The sequence below is a fragment of the Rattus norvegicus genome, chromosome 4, assembly GCF_021556685.1.
Source record: "Rattus norvegicus strain SHRSP/BbbUtx chromosome 4, alternate assembly SHRSP_T2T, whole genome shotgun sequence".
Classification (NCBI taxonomy): domain Eukaryota; kingdom Metazoa; phylum Chordata; class Mammalia; order Rodentia; family Muridae; genus Rattus; species Rattus norvegicus.
In genome coordinates, this window is record NC_141537.1 from 50,352,501 (window position 1) to 50,366,098 (window position 13,598).

The 13,598-nt window shown below is 38.2% G+C and overlaps 1 pseudogene; it reads right to left on the minus strand.

The window, feature by feature from the left end:
• Positions 1-13,231: 13,231 nt before the first annotated feature.
• On the minus strand, positions 13,232-13,355 carry LOC120102623 (small nucleolar RNA SNORA72; annotated as a pseudogene).
• Positions 13,356-13,598: the final 243 nt, after the last annotated feature.

The window sequence follows — 13,598 nt, forward strand, 5'->3', positions numbered from 1 at the left end:
TTCAGTTCAGACCTGGCCTCTTCAGTCCTAAGGATTTGTAATTTTACTTTTTTTCATCCTATTTATTTATTTAACAAACAAACAGTGCTCCTATACCCATTCTCTCCCTCAAAGAGTCCTTCCTCCCATAACCTCTCCAGTTAGATAATAATGACACATTTATATTTATTGTGAACTATAAGCTTATATATGTTTAAGTACATTTTCTGGGGAAAATATAAAGTACAGTTTAATATGCTATATTGTCTAAGGAAGTGAATAATGGTCACTTAAATTAATAACAGAATAAATTCTTAGGGTTCACACGGGGGTGGAAAATACAACAGTATTTGAACAGATTTTTTTTAAATTTACCATATTATCTTTATTATTATTTATTTATTATTCCTTTGGTCTTAATTCAGCAAAGATGTGCACTATTCATTCTATTATATTTTAATTATATCTCAGCACTATTTTGGTGCTTAACATTTCAATCTCGGAAGAAGAAGAAATGCACAATGAAAATGTATTGTGTTACTATTTTGAAATATCTTTTGAAAAATGCTGCTGTCCATGGTCCTGACTTTGCTCTCTTCCTGCTGATTCTGTTTCCCGTTACAATTTTGCATATGTCAAATCTGGGACACTTAATCCAATCCCCTACCCTGAGTGCTTCTTGTGCTTGTGATTTGATTTGGCATTCTAGAGTATGACCTCTATCTTATAATAATCCATCTTGATATGGTGACTCAAGAAGGATCTGGAAGGACAAAAGTGCACCTTTCCTGTGGTCGTTATTGCAGTCAGATACAATTTATGTACACATGTTAAAGATCACAGCAGAGCTACTTACTGTCAGCCTGGTCACGTGTGACAAACAGATCATAGACATGCCACAGAATTGATGTGCATATATTTCATGTTTGTGGTATTGGTGACAAGCCTGTTCATAAGCTAAGACCTTTCAGAAGAAAAAGAAATGATACTGTAAAAATCAATTATTAAACGAAAAGTCTTTCTTCATTCATCCTCACTTCATGTAAGAGGACAATTAACATGCATGCAATGATGAGAACAGACTCCTACAGTTATAGACAGAACCAGTTATGGTGTTTATCTGCATAATTTATACAATCTCCTTTTATTAACTATTAGTGAAATAGTTGCAATACTTTAGGCAATATAGGGAAAACGGATGCTCTGAAATCACAGATAATGATTACAAATAAACATATTCTCCAATAACTGTAATGATTCTAGTGCTAGGATGATGTTCCTATGATGGCAGAAAACTAAATGTCTGTGGAAGGTTCAGAGGGGGAAATGACAAGCCTATAGTAGAAAATGAATGCATTTGAGAACACTGCAACAAACTCAATTGACCTAATTTTAAAAACAGGTTCATCTCATCTTTCTCAGAGATACTTCATGAAAACAGGAAAGAACTTATGCACAGAACTGAAATCACAACCAACTTGAGAAAGAAAAGTTGTACTTTATGTTATTTCAATGTTGTTTTATGACCTAGGGAAATGGCATAGTAAATAAAGACTTGTCTTACAATATGAAGATCTGAGATTGGATCCCCATCACTCATATAAAATGTCAGCCATGACTGCAGAGGACTGTAGTCCCAGCCTGGGCAAGCAGATCCATGAGAATTCTCAAAGCTGACTTCCATCTAATTTAGTAAAATTTATAAAATTCATGTTCTGTGAGACTCCGCCCCCACAAAATAATGTACTGAGGGATTGAAGAAAGCATAAGTCATGAACTTCAGTCCTATACACAGACACGCATGTGCACATTCACACAAAAGACATGCACACACAAATACACAGACACTCACATGCAAACACACACAGAGAGATACACACAGACATACAACACACACAGACACATATAAAAACACTCACATACACATAATATGCAGACACACAGGCTCAAATATTTTTGCTTTGAATGGAACAGAGGAAAGTGATACCATCTAGCAACATTGTATAATTTGCTCTTAGTGTTTTCTTTGTTTTTAATCGTGGATTCAAAGGTATTTTTCTGAAATGCACTTAATAAGACAGCACAAAATCTGATTTAGATTTTAAATAATTCTAAATGTATGATACAATACTTAATACACACAATGTAAGAAAACAAAACATATTCAAATGGACAATGAAATGAGTGCAATATGAGTTGCTTAAAAATTGAGGTCTTTAAAGAAAATAAAAACAGGTACACTGTCAGCAAATCTTTTTCTTTCTCTCTGTTCCTCTAGACTGAATTCTTCAGTCTTGTTTTGATTCCTGCAACAAATTACCAGCTGCGGCCTCTCTCTCAACCCCACCTCTGTCCACATACCCTATAGATCCCACAGATAATCCCTTTATAACATACCTCCCTCAACTTGTCTATATATTACAGGCACCAGCAACATCAGACTTTGCCTGTGATCACATCACCTGAGCAAGTCAATAAAACACACAGCCAATACAAAATCCATAGAAGAAACAGAAACAAATGAATAAGACACTCACCCAACAAAAAACAAACCAGAAATCAGCACCTAGATCTATCAGAACCACAAACCCAGCTGCCTAAATGCCAGCATAAGAACATGATCAATGACATCCAGGGAATATATATCTGCTAGACCCACGCTATTCTACCACAGCAAGTTCTAAACAATTCCAACATACATAAAACACAAGACAAAGACCTTAAAAACAACTCTATCATGATGATGGAGGTCTTCGAAAGAAAATTAATAGATCCTTTAAATAAAACCAGGAAAACACAAACAATTGGATGAAATGAATAATTCTGTTAAAGAAAACAAATAAAATAAAAAGAAAGAGTTAAAGAAAATTTAAAAAAATCTGTTTAAGACCTGAAAATGGAAATAGAAGCCACCAAGAAAATGCAAACTAAGGGAATTGTGGAAGTGGAAGATTTAGGAATTTGAACAGGAAATACTGAGACAAGCTTAGCCAACATAAGACAAGAGATGGAAGACAGAATCTCAGGCATTTAAGTTAAGATACAAGAAGTAGATACATTGGTCAAAAAATGATAACTTTGAAAAATTCCTGACAAATAACATCCAGGAAATCTATGACACTATAAAAACATATATTTAAATACGAAAATAACAGAATAGAGAAAGAATAATCCCAGTTCAAACAACGAGGAAGTATTTTCAGTAAACTAATAGAAGAAAAAGAGGAGATCCCTATCAAGGTACAAGAACCAAAAAGAACAGCAAGTAGATTATACCAGAAAAGAAAGAACTCTTACCACATGTTAACACTTAACATAGAGACGTTGTTGGTGGGATTGCAAACTGGTACAACCACTCTGGAAATCAGTCTGGAGCTTCCTCAGAAAATTAGACAATCCACTACCTGAGGACCCAGCTATACCTCTCCTGGGCATATACCCAAATGATGCTCCAACAAATAACAAAGACACATGCTCCACTAGGTTCATAACAGCCTTATTTATAATAGCCAGAAGCTGAAAAGAACCCAGATGCCCTTCAACACAGGAATGGATACAGAAAATGTGGTACATCTACACAATGGGATATTACTCAGCTCTCAAAACAATGACTTTATGAAATTCATAGGCAAATGGAATGAACTAGAAAATATCATCCTGCATGAAGTAACCCTATCACAGAAAAAACACACTTGATATGCACTCATCGATAAGTTGATATTAGCCAAAATGATCAGTGCTTCCACTCCTTCTTAAAAGGGGGAAAATATCTATAGGAGGGGATATGGAGGCAAAATTTAAGGCAGATACTGAAGGAACGGCCATTCAGAGCCTGCCACACATGTGGCTCATATATATGCAGCCTCAAAACTAGATAAGATTGATGAAGCTAAGAAGTGCAGGCTGACAGCAACCGGATGTAGATCTCTCCTGAGAGACACAGCCAGAACATGTCAAATACAGAAGCGAATGCCAGCAACAAAACACTGAACTGAGAACGGGAGCCCTGTTGGAGGAAATAGAGAAAAGATTGAAAAAGCTGAAGGGTCTTGCAGTTACATAAGAACAACAATGCCAACCAACCAGAGCTTCCAGGGACTAAACCACTATCCAAAGACTGTACAAGGCTTAAAACAGGGCTTAAACTGCATATGTAGCAGAGAATAGCCTTGTTGAGGCATCAGTGGAAGGAGAAGCCCTTGGTACTGCCAAGGTTGGACCCCCGGTGCACGTTGTGGGGTGGTAAGGCAGGGTGGATGGGAGGAACAGCCTTATTGGGTAGGCGAGAGGAGGCTTATGGACAGGAAACCTGGAAAGGGAATAACATTTGAAATGTAAATAAAGAAATATATCCAATAAGAAAAAAAGGGGGGGAAGAAAAATATTAAAAGATGAAAGAAAAATTCCAAGTAACATATAAGGGCAGACCTATTAGAATTGCTTCTAATTTCTCAATGGAGATACTCAACGCCAGAAGGGCCTTGCTAGCTGTGATTCAGACTCTAAGACACCACTAATGGCAGCACAGATTACAATATTCACCAAAATTTTCAATCACCATAAATGGAAAAAATGAAATATTTTGGGATAAAGTGAACTTAATCAAATCCAGCCCAGCAAAAGGTGAACTATACTTATAAAAAATCAGGGAATCAATGTTCTCACTCCACCAAAACCAAAAGAAGGGAAGCATATCACATGCGCGCGTGTATACACACACACACACACACACAAACACAAGCACACACACACACACCTATGCACATACACACAACATACACACACATACACATGTGTACACACACATACACATGCACTCAAACATACACACACACACTTATGCACATACACACAACATACACACACACATACACACATGTGTACACACACATACGCATGCGCTCAAACATACACACACACCTATGCACATACACACAACATACACACACACATACACACATGTGTACACACACATACGCATGCACTCAAACATACACACACACACACACACACACAACCACCAATGACAACAACAACAACAACAATAAAATAACAGGAAGCAGCAGTCACTGTACATAGTTACCTCTCAATTTTCATGGTGTTAAATGAAAAAGAAACAGACTAACAGATGACTGTAGAAGCAGGATCTAGCCTTCTGCTATATCCAAGAAACATACCTCAGGAATGAAGCATAGACATACCTCCCAGGAGAGTGTTGGAAAAGGATATATGAAGCAAATGGACCAAAGAAGCAAGCTGGTGTAGACATTTTAATATCTATTAAAAAAGACATCAAACCACAACTAATCAAAGGAGATGGAACTTGAGGTTTGTACATGGAAGATAAGAATGAATCAATTTCCATTCTTATACATGCTGACCTCCAGTTGAACAAGCACCATTTGTTGAAAATGCTGTTTTTTCCACCAATGGATGGTTTAAGCTTTTGGAAAGGTCAAGTGACCATAGGTGCATGGGTTCATTTCTGGGTCTTCAATTCTATTCCATTACTCTACCTTTCTATCTCTGTACCAATACCATGCAGTTTTTATCACTACTGCTCTGTAGTACAGCTTGAGGTCAGGGATGGTGATTTCCCCAGATGTTCTTTATTGTTGATGATAATTTTCGCTATCCTGGGTTTTTAGTTATTCCAAATGAATTTGCAAATTGCTCTTTCTAACTGATGAAGAGTGGAGTTGGAATTTTGGTGGGTATTGCTTTGATATGTAGATTACTTTTGGCAAGACGACCATTTTTACTACATTAATCCTACCAATCCATGAGCATGGGAGATCTTTGCACCTTTTGAGGTCTTTGTCAATATCTTTTTTTTAGAGACTTGAAGATCTTATACAGATCTTTCACTTGTTTGGTTAGAGTCACCCCAAGGTATTTTATATTATTTATGACTATTGTGAAGGGTGTCATTTCCCTAATTTCTTTCTCAGCCTGTTTATCATTTGAGTAGGCAACTGATTTGTTTGAGTTCATTTCATATTCAGCCACTTTGCTGAAGTTGTTTATCAGGTTTACAAGTCCTCTGGTGAATTTTTGGGATCACTTACTTATATTATCATATCATTTGCAAGTAGTGATATTTTGTCTTGTTCCTTTCCAATTGGTATCCCTTGGATCTCTCTTTGTTGTCTAATTGCTCTGCCTAGAACTTCAAGTACTATATTGAATAAAGAATTCAAGTACTATATTGAATAGATGGGTAGAGAATGAGCAGCCTTGTTCAGTCCCTGATTTTAGTGAGATTGTTTAAAGTTTCTCTTCATTTAGTTGATGTTGGCTACTGCTTTACTGTGTATTGTTGCTACTATGTTTAGATATGGGCCTTGAATACCTGATCTTTCAAAGACTTTTAAGATGAAGGGGTATTGAAGGGGTTTTGTCAAATGCTAGTGGATCAAGGACCTCCAAATAAAACCAGATACACTGAATCTAATTGAAGAGAAAGTGGGGGAAAGCCTGGAATACATGGACCCAGGAAAATTTCCTGAGCAGAACAACAATGGCTTCTGCTCTAAGATCAAGACTCATAAAATTGCCAAGCTTCTGTAAGGTAAAAGACACTGTCAATAGGACAAAATGGTAACCAGAAGATTGGGAAAAGATCTTTACTAATCATATATCCATTAAAGGACTAATATCCAATATATACAAAAACTCAAGAAGTTTGACTCCAGAGAATCAAAAAAAAAACCTATTTTAAAAAAAAGAACAAAGCCAAACAGAGAATTGTCACCTGAGAAATATCCAATGACTGAGAAGCACCTAAAGAAATGTTCAACACCCTTAGTCATCAGGGAAATGCAAATCAAAACAAACCCAAAATTCCACCTTGTATCAGTCAGAATGACTAAGATCAAAAATTCAGGTGACAGCAGATGCTGGTGAGAATGTGGAGAAAGAGTAACACTCCTCCATTGTTAGTAAGCAATCTGGTACAACCACTCTGGGAATCAGTCTGGCAGTTCCTCAAAAACTGGATATAGTACTACCTGAGGACCGAGATATACAGTTCTGTGCATATATACTCAAAATATGCTCTAACATGTAATAAGGACACATGCCCTACTATGTTCATAGCAACCATATTTATAATAGCCAGAAACTGGAAACAACTGAGATGTCCCTCAACAGAGAAATGGATACAGAAAATGTGATATATTTACAAAATGAAATACTACTCAGATATTAAAACAGTGACTTAATGAAATTCTTAGGCAAATAGGCAGATCTACAAAATATCATCCTGAGTGAGGTAAATCAATTATAAAAGACACACAAGGTATGCACTCACTAGTAAGTGGATATTAGGCAAAGAGCTTGGAATACCCACAATACAACTCACGGACCACATGAAGCTCAGGAAGAAGGAAGAACAAAGAGTGGAATCTTCTGTTCTACTAAGAAGGGGGAACGAAGTAATTAAGAGAAGTAGAGGACGGGAGGGACTTGGGAGGAAGAGGGGAGAGTTAGGTAAAAAAGAGGGACAAAGTAAGTTATGGGAGGAGATGCGGGAGATGGACAGAGGATCAGGAAACTGAACAGACATATGTCGCAAATGGGGGATGGGAAACTGGGGGTAGCAACCAGAAAGTCCCAAATGCCTGGAAAGCAAGAAGCTCCAAGGATCCCATGGGGATGGCATTAGCTAAAATACCCCACAAAATGGAGAGAGCACCTGTCGAGACCATATCCCAGTAGTTAGGCAGGCCCCCGCCCTGGTTGAGGAATGGGCCCATGCCCCCCATCTCCAAAATTTAACCCAGAATTGATCCTGTCTAAAAGAAATACAGAGACAAAGAGTGCAGCACAGTCTGAAGGAAAGGCCATACAGAGACTGCCTCACTAGAGCATCCATCCCATATGCAGCCACCACAAACCCAGCCACTATTACTGATATGAAGAAGTGCTTCCTGACAGGAGCCTGATAGGCATGTCTCCTGAGAAGCTCTACCAGAGCCTTACTGATACACATAAAGGTGCTTGCAGCTAACCATCAGACTGAGCATGGGGACCGCAGTGGAGGAGTTAGAGAAAGGACTGAAAAAGCTGAAGTGGTTTGAGCAACACTATAGGAAGAACAATATCCACCAACCAGACATACCAGAGCTCCCAGGAACTAAACCACCAACCAATGAGTACACATGGAGGGACCCATGATGCCAGCTCCATAAGTAGCAGAGGATGACATTGTCCTGCGTCAATGAGAGGAAAAGCCCTCGGTCCTGTGAAGGCTTATTTCACTAATGTAAGGGAATGCCAGGGCGTTGAGGTGGGAGTGGGTGGGTGAGAGTGGGAGCATCCTCATAGAAGCAGGGGGATGTGGAAAAGGGATAACATTTGAAATGTAAATACATAAAATATCCAAGAAAGATATAATTTAAAAAATAATAATTGCAGAAGCCTAGTTGACAAAGAGGGATGTGGGAAGGCTTCTCTGACAACCCCTGTCCCCACCCCCTCAAAACTGCAATTTCTAAACAGGAAGTCTTCAAAGAGAACTCTCAAAGTGTGTTAAGGGCACTGAAGTTAGCTCTCCACAATCATGGCTTCTGAATGGGTACAGGAAGGGGGAAGACTCAGTTTTCTTTAAGGCCACTGAGAGCTTGACCATGCTCCGGTGAATATGGAGGTAACACAAAATAAACTTTTTCATTTTAATTTAGTAGAGAATGATCAATAACAGCTTTAAAGCTTGTGGGCATGTACTTTAGTAGACCTGTCTCCAAGAAGACTATTTTATTTCCAATAGGATTAGTGTTCCACCTACAGAAATGCCTTCGGCTTGTATAGCAGAAGTGATAGTATGCCATCTCCAAAATGCGACATTTTTTGTCTATATTTTACTCTAACATTCTTTCATAGATCTGGAAGCATAACATAAGTGCTCTGACAATGGAGACCTGACTCCCCATAACAGAGTAAGCTTCACGATGAAACATCATGTCTCTCCTTATTTTCAGATCGTTGAGGTAGGCGGCTAGATTGCCAGCAAACATTGTGAAATATCTTTAAATCAAACTGTGGTCCAAACTGATCACACACTGCAGGCCCAGGAGCTACAGGAGGTGACAGATGCACTTTATGTGCAGGCAGGTGGTAGCTGCTCTAAGCAGTGACAAGGACAGAGCTGCTTTAGGAAATGCAGTGCTTCCTGTTCAGGAATCCTGAGTCCTTTACAGGGCTAAAAAGTCCCGTTTGTTGCTAGTCTTTAAAAGAGAAATCATATTGAACATTGTGAAACAATTTTATGACTCTTGAGTTGATTCTCAGCTTATTGAGTAATTCTTTTATTATGGATAACTATACTGCCTGATTTTTTTAGTGTTTGAATAAATTATTAGGATAAATACAGTGGTTCAAATGTTGCTGCATCTGGATCCCTAAGATCCTCTCTCTCACACTCTCGCTCTCACTCTTATTCTGCATCTCGCTCTCCGCTGTGAGTGTGTGGTATGATGGTATATTTACACTTGTGTATATTCCAGAAAAGGATATAAAGTGTCCTGTATCACTCTTTGTCTTATTCCTTTAAGACAGAGTCTCTCCCTAAAAGTAGAAGCCAGATTTCTAAACTACAATAGCAGCCAGGGAAATGCAATGTTCCTCCTGCTGTCTCCAGCTCAAACAAACTGAAGTTACCTGAACTTGTGAGAAGATACCCATTTTGTCCACTCCTTTGCTATGTCGTTCTGATTTTGTATTACAAGACTCTATTTAATCTCCAGGGTTAGTAGAGAACTTAGTTTTCTAGAGTGGAATGTGGAAATCATTTTTTAATTTTTTTTGCTAGAATTCTCCTGAAAAGCTAGAATTTTTTGGTTCTCTAATTCTTTTTTTTAATGAGGGGAGGGTTGGTTATTTATTTATTTATTTATTTATTTATTTATTTTTACACTGCAGATTTTATTGTCCTCCTAGTCCACCCCCAGAGGTTTCCACATCCCATACCTCTTCCCCAACCCCTGCACCTCCCCTCAGTCACCACAAGGATGTCCTCACCCCACCCACCCACCGGGCCTCTAAATTTCCTGGGGCCTCCAGTCTCTTGAGGGTTAGGTGCAACCTTTTCAATTGAACCCAGACCCAGGAGTCCTTTGCTGTATATGTGTTGGAAGCCTCATCTCAGCTGGTGTTTGCTGCCTGGTGGGTGATCCAGTGTCTAAGAGATCTCAGGCATCTGGGTTGAAACTGCTGGTCCTCTTACAGGATCACCCTCCTCTTTAGCTTCCTCCAGCTTTTCCCTAATTCAGCCACAGCGGTCAGCAACTTCTGTTCATTGGTTGGGTCCATATATCTGCATTGACTCTTTCAGCTTCTAGTTGAGTCTTTTGGAGAACAGTCATGGTAAGTCCCTTTTTCTGAACACTCGTAGCTATAGTAATGGTATCAGGTCTTAGGGCATCTGCTTGAGCTGGAACCCACTTTGGGCCTGTCTCTGGACCTTCTTTTCCACAGGCTCTTCTCCATTTTGCTTCCCTGCATTCCTTTCAAACAGGAAGGATTATGGGTCAGAGCTTTGGCTGTGGAATAGCAACCCCATCCCTCACTTGATGCCCTGTCTTTCTGCTGGAGGTGGATTCAATAAGTTCCCTCTCCCCATTGTAGGGCATTTCATCTATGGTATCCCCTTTTGAGTCCGAGGGTCTCTCACTTCCCAGGTCTCGGTACATTCTGAAGGTCCTCCTAACCTCCTTCCTCCCGAGATCACCTGTTTCCATTCCTTCTGATAGCCCTCATGGCTTCAGTCCTTTTCCCTTACCCAGTACCAAATCATGTTCCCCTCTACCCTAACCCAGTCCCCTTTCCCTCCCTTCTCCCTCACTCTATCCTCCCTTGTGGTTGTTTTCTTTTCCCTCCCAAGTAGAACTGAGACTACCTCACTTAGGCCCTTCAACTTGTTGACCCTTTTAGTTCTACAGACTGTATCTTGAATATTCTGTACTCTTTTTTGTTTTTGTTTTTGTTATTTACTACTATTCACTTATTAGTGAGAACATACTGTGCATGTCCTTTTGGGTCTGAATTACCACACCCAAGATGATATTTTCTAGTTCCATTCATTTGTCTGCAAAACCCACGAGGTCCTCATTCTTAATGAGTAGTAGTCCATTGTCTAGTTCTTCATTTGCTTTTATATTAATCAAATTATAACCTTTCTAGATCTATTTTACTACCATTATTCATTTAGTGCTTTTCCAGTTCTAAACAAGACATGATTTGCCATGTCCCCACTGTCTCCAGCATTTTTCATTGTTTCACGTGATCTTCACTTCTATAGAGTTCCCTACAAATTAAATATACATAAAAATTGCATTTTCAATCCATAAATATCATATAGAAAATATGATATGAATATAAGAACCTTTTTCATCCCATCATAGGGAATGAGTCATGAAACAGCGTCTCTAATGGTGTCCAACATGATCACATGTATTGTGAACTATATAGTTTTCATTCTGTTTCTATGATATGATCTCCAGAAGTGAGTTATGACATAAAGCTCACACAGTGGAGTGGTATAGATTAAAACTGTGCTTATTGGTGAGGAAACATCAACTGACTCATGAATTTAAGAAAACTTAACTTTTAAACTACAGATAGTCCACAGTATTTGGTATACAAATGGAGAATCCTTCCCTAGTGTGGGATCTAGCGCCCCATTTCATCTGATCCTTGTAAGGAGTCTTTCTCGGCATTTTGTCATTTGCTCACACTTAGATTTGGCCACTTTTGAACTCCCTGCAGTTCTTTGGCTCTTGGATGATGTCAAGCTTTCTCCTTTTGTAGTATGCTCCTTGAACTTCAGTCTCCTTGTGCCTAAGCCTGAAATCCCAGCTGAACTGCCATCCACAGAAAGAAACTACATATCCCAGTCTTCTGCCGGCGGTGTACATTGTAAAGCATTCCCCAGGTATTTCAAGGAGGTTGTAGGACTTACTTATTCCCTTCCCCTCAAAGTCACACTCTCTGAGTGCCTTGTTCTGAGTGCCTTGTGTTGGGTATCCCCAGGGCTAGTGTTTCATACATTATTGCTTTCATAAAGGTAAAGAATTATTGTCACTTAAAGTATCTTTACCAAAAGCAGAAACCTTGACTCATTTAACTTTTTTAATTGTTGTCCTAACTTAGATCAGAGAGCCAGGATGATTTGGCTATGCTTGTCTCTGCCCCTCTGCTCACTATGCTCAAAAGGCTTAAGAATGGACAGCTGAATTTCAGTCTAGTCATTTTTCTCTTGCCTTGTTTATAAGGAGAATAATAACCAGTGAAAATATCTGAGATGATTGTGTATTCAAAGACCATCAGTGGTTCTGCTTCTTAGCCATTGCCACATCATGCATCCCACTTGACATTTGTGCTATTTGAATATGGTCATCACTCTTCAGTCTGAAAGTCCAGTATCTCATTATGTCTTCAAACTATTTTCTAATAAATCTGGATGGCTCACACCTTTCATGAGCACTATGCCCTAATCTTCTGCATTTCTACAGGTGGAATAGCTTCACATATCTTGTATGATAATTTTACCAGTGCATCATTTTTCTTTTAATCTTCCCGACTATGCCATTACTGTATTCAATACGTATGGGGTTCAATTTTTAATATGCCTATATTGACTCTTTATACTCTTCTGTATTCTTTATTACCTATTTATTTCAGTCCATGCTATATTATTAATAGGCATTCAACCATTTTTATTTATATTTAAAGATCAGCCTTAAAGTATTATCTTTTTCCAATACAAAACTTGACTGCAAGTTTTCATTCTCATAAATTTTGTCTTCAGCAATTATACAAAATTGAATATATAACATTTTTCTTTCCCTAAAGTAAGTTATTTTAGATAATGATGATACTGTAAATATTACCAGAGTTTTCTTGGAGGTGCAAACAATTTTAAAGTTTACCACAGGAATTAAATTTGAAATGCTAAGAGAGCACCAAGCAAAAGTTATTTTCAAGGCTAAGAGGGTACTCAAATGTTCACCGCTTCTTAGACTTCAGATTTCTTTATTTTCTAGAAAATGAAGACAGGAGTTTTACATCTCACTTAATGACAAGTGATAATCATAGAATTTCTGTAAAATGGCCACATGTTCCCCAGACAAGAAGCAGATTAAAATTGATTATCTGCAAATTATTACAGCAGCTGCACTGTCACTGTCCTTCAAGTCAGTTAAAAAAACTGGAGTTTTAGTCATTATATGATTACACAAAACAATTAAATCAGACCTGTCAGCAGCATTTAGAAAATCCAGCCTAGGAAAAGAAGTAGATCTGAGACACATGCATGGTCTTACTGTAGCAACTGTTTATCATTTCCTAATTATCAAGAAATACATGTTGTATTTCTTTTTAAAATGATCTGCCAAGCAGTTTGTCCTGTTTGTCTTGAAATAATTCAGTTTATCTCAGTGCTCATAATAAGCACATGTGTGTAAGCTTTACACAAACAACATAATGCAAAGTAAGTTTTTGTTTTACAATAATAATTTGAACTACCAAGGTATTAAATGTAGAAATGTCCATAGAAATCTTACACTTAAGCAATTTTTACTGTTTGCCATTAAACCTCACTTCCACAAGATACGAATTGT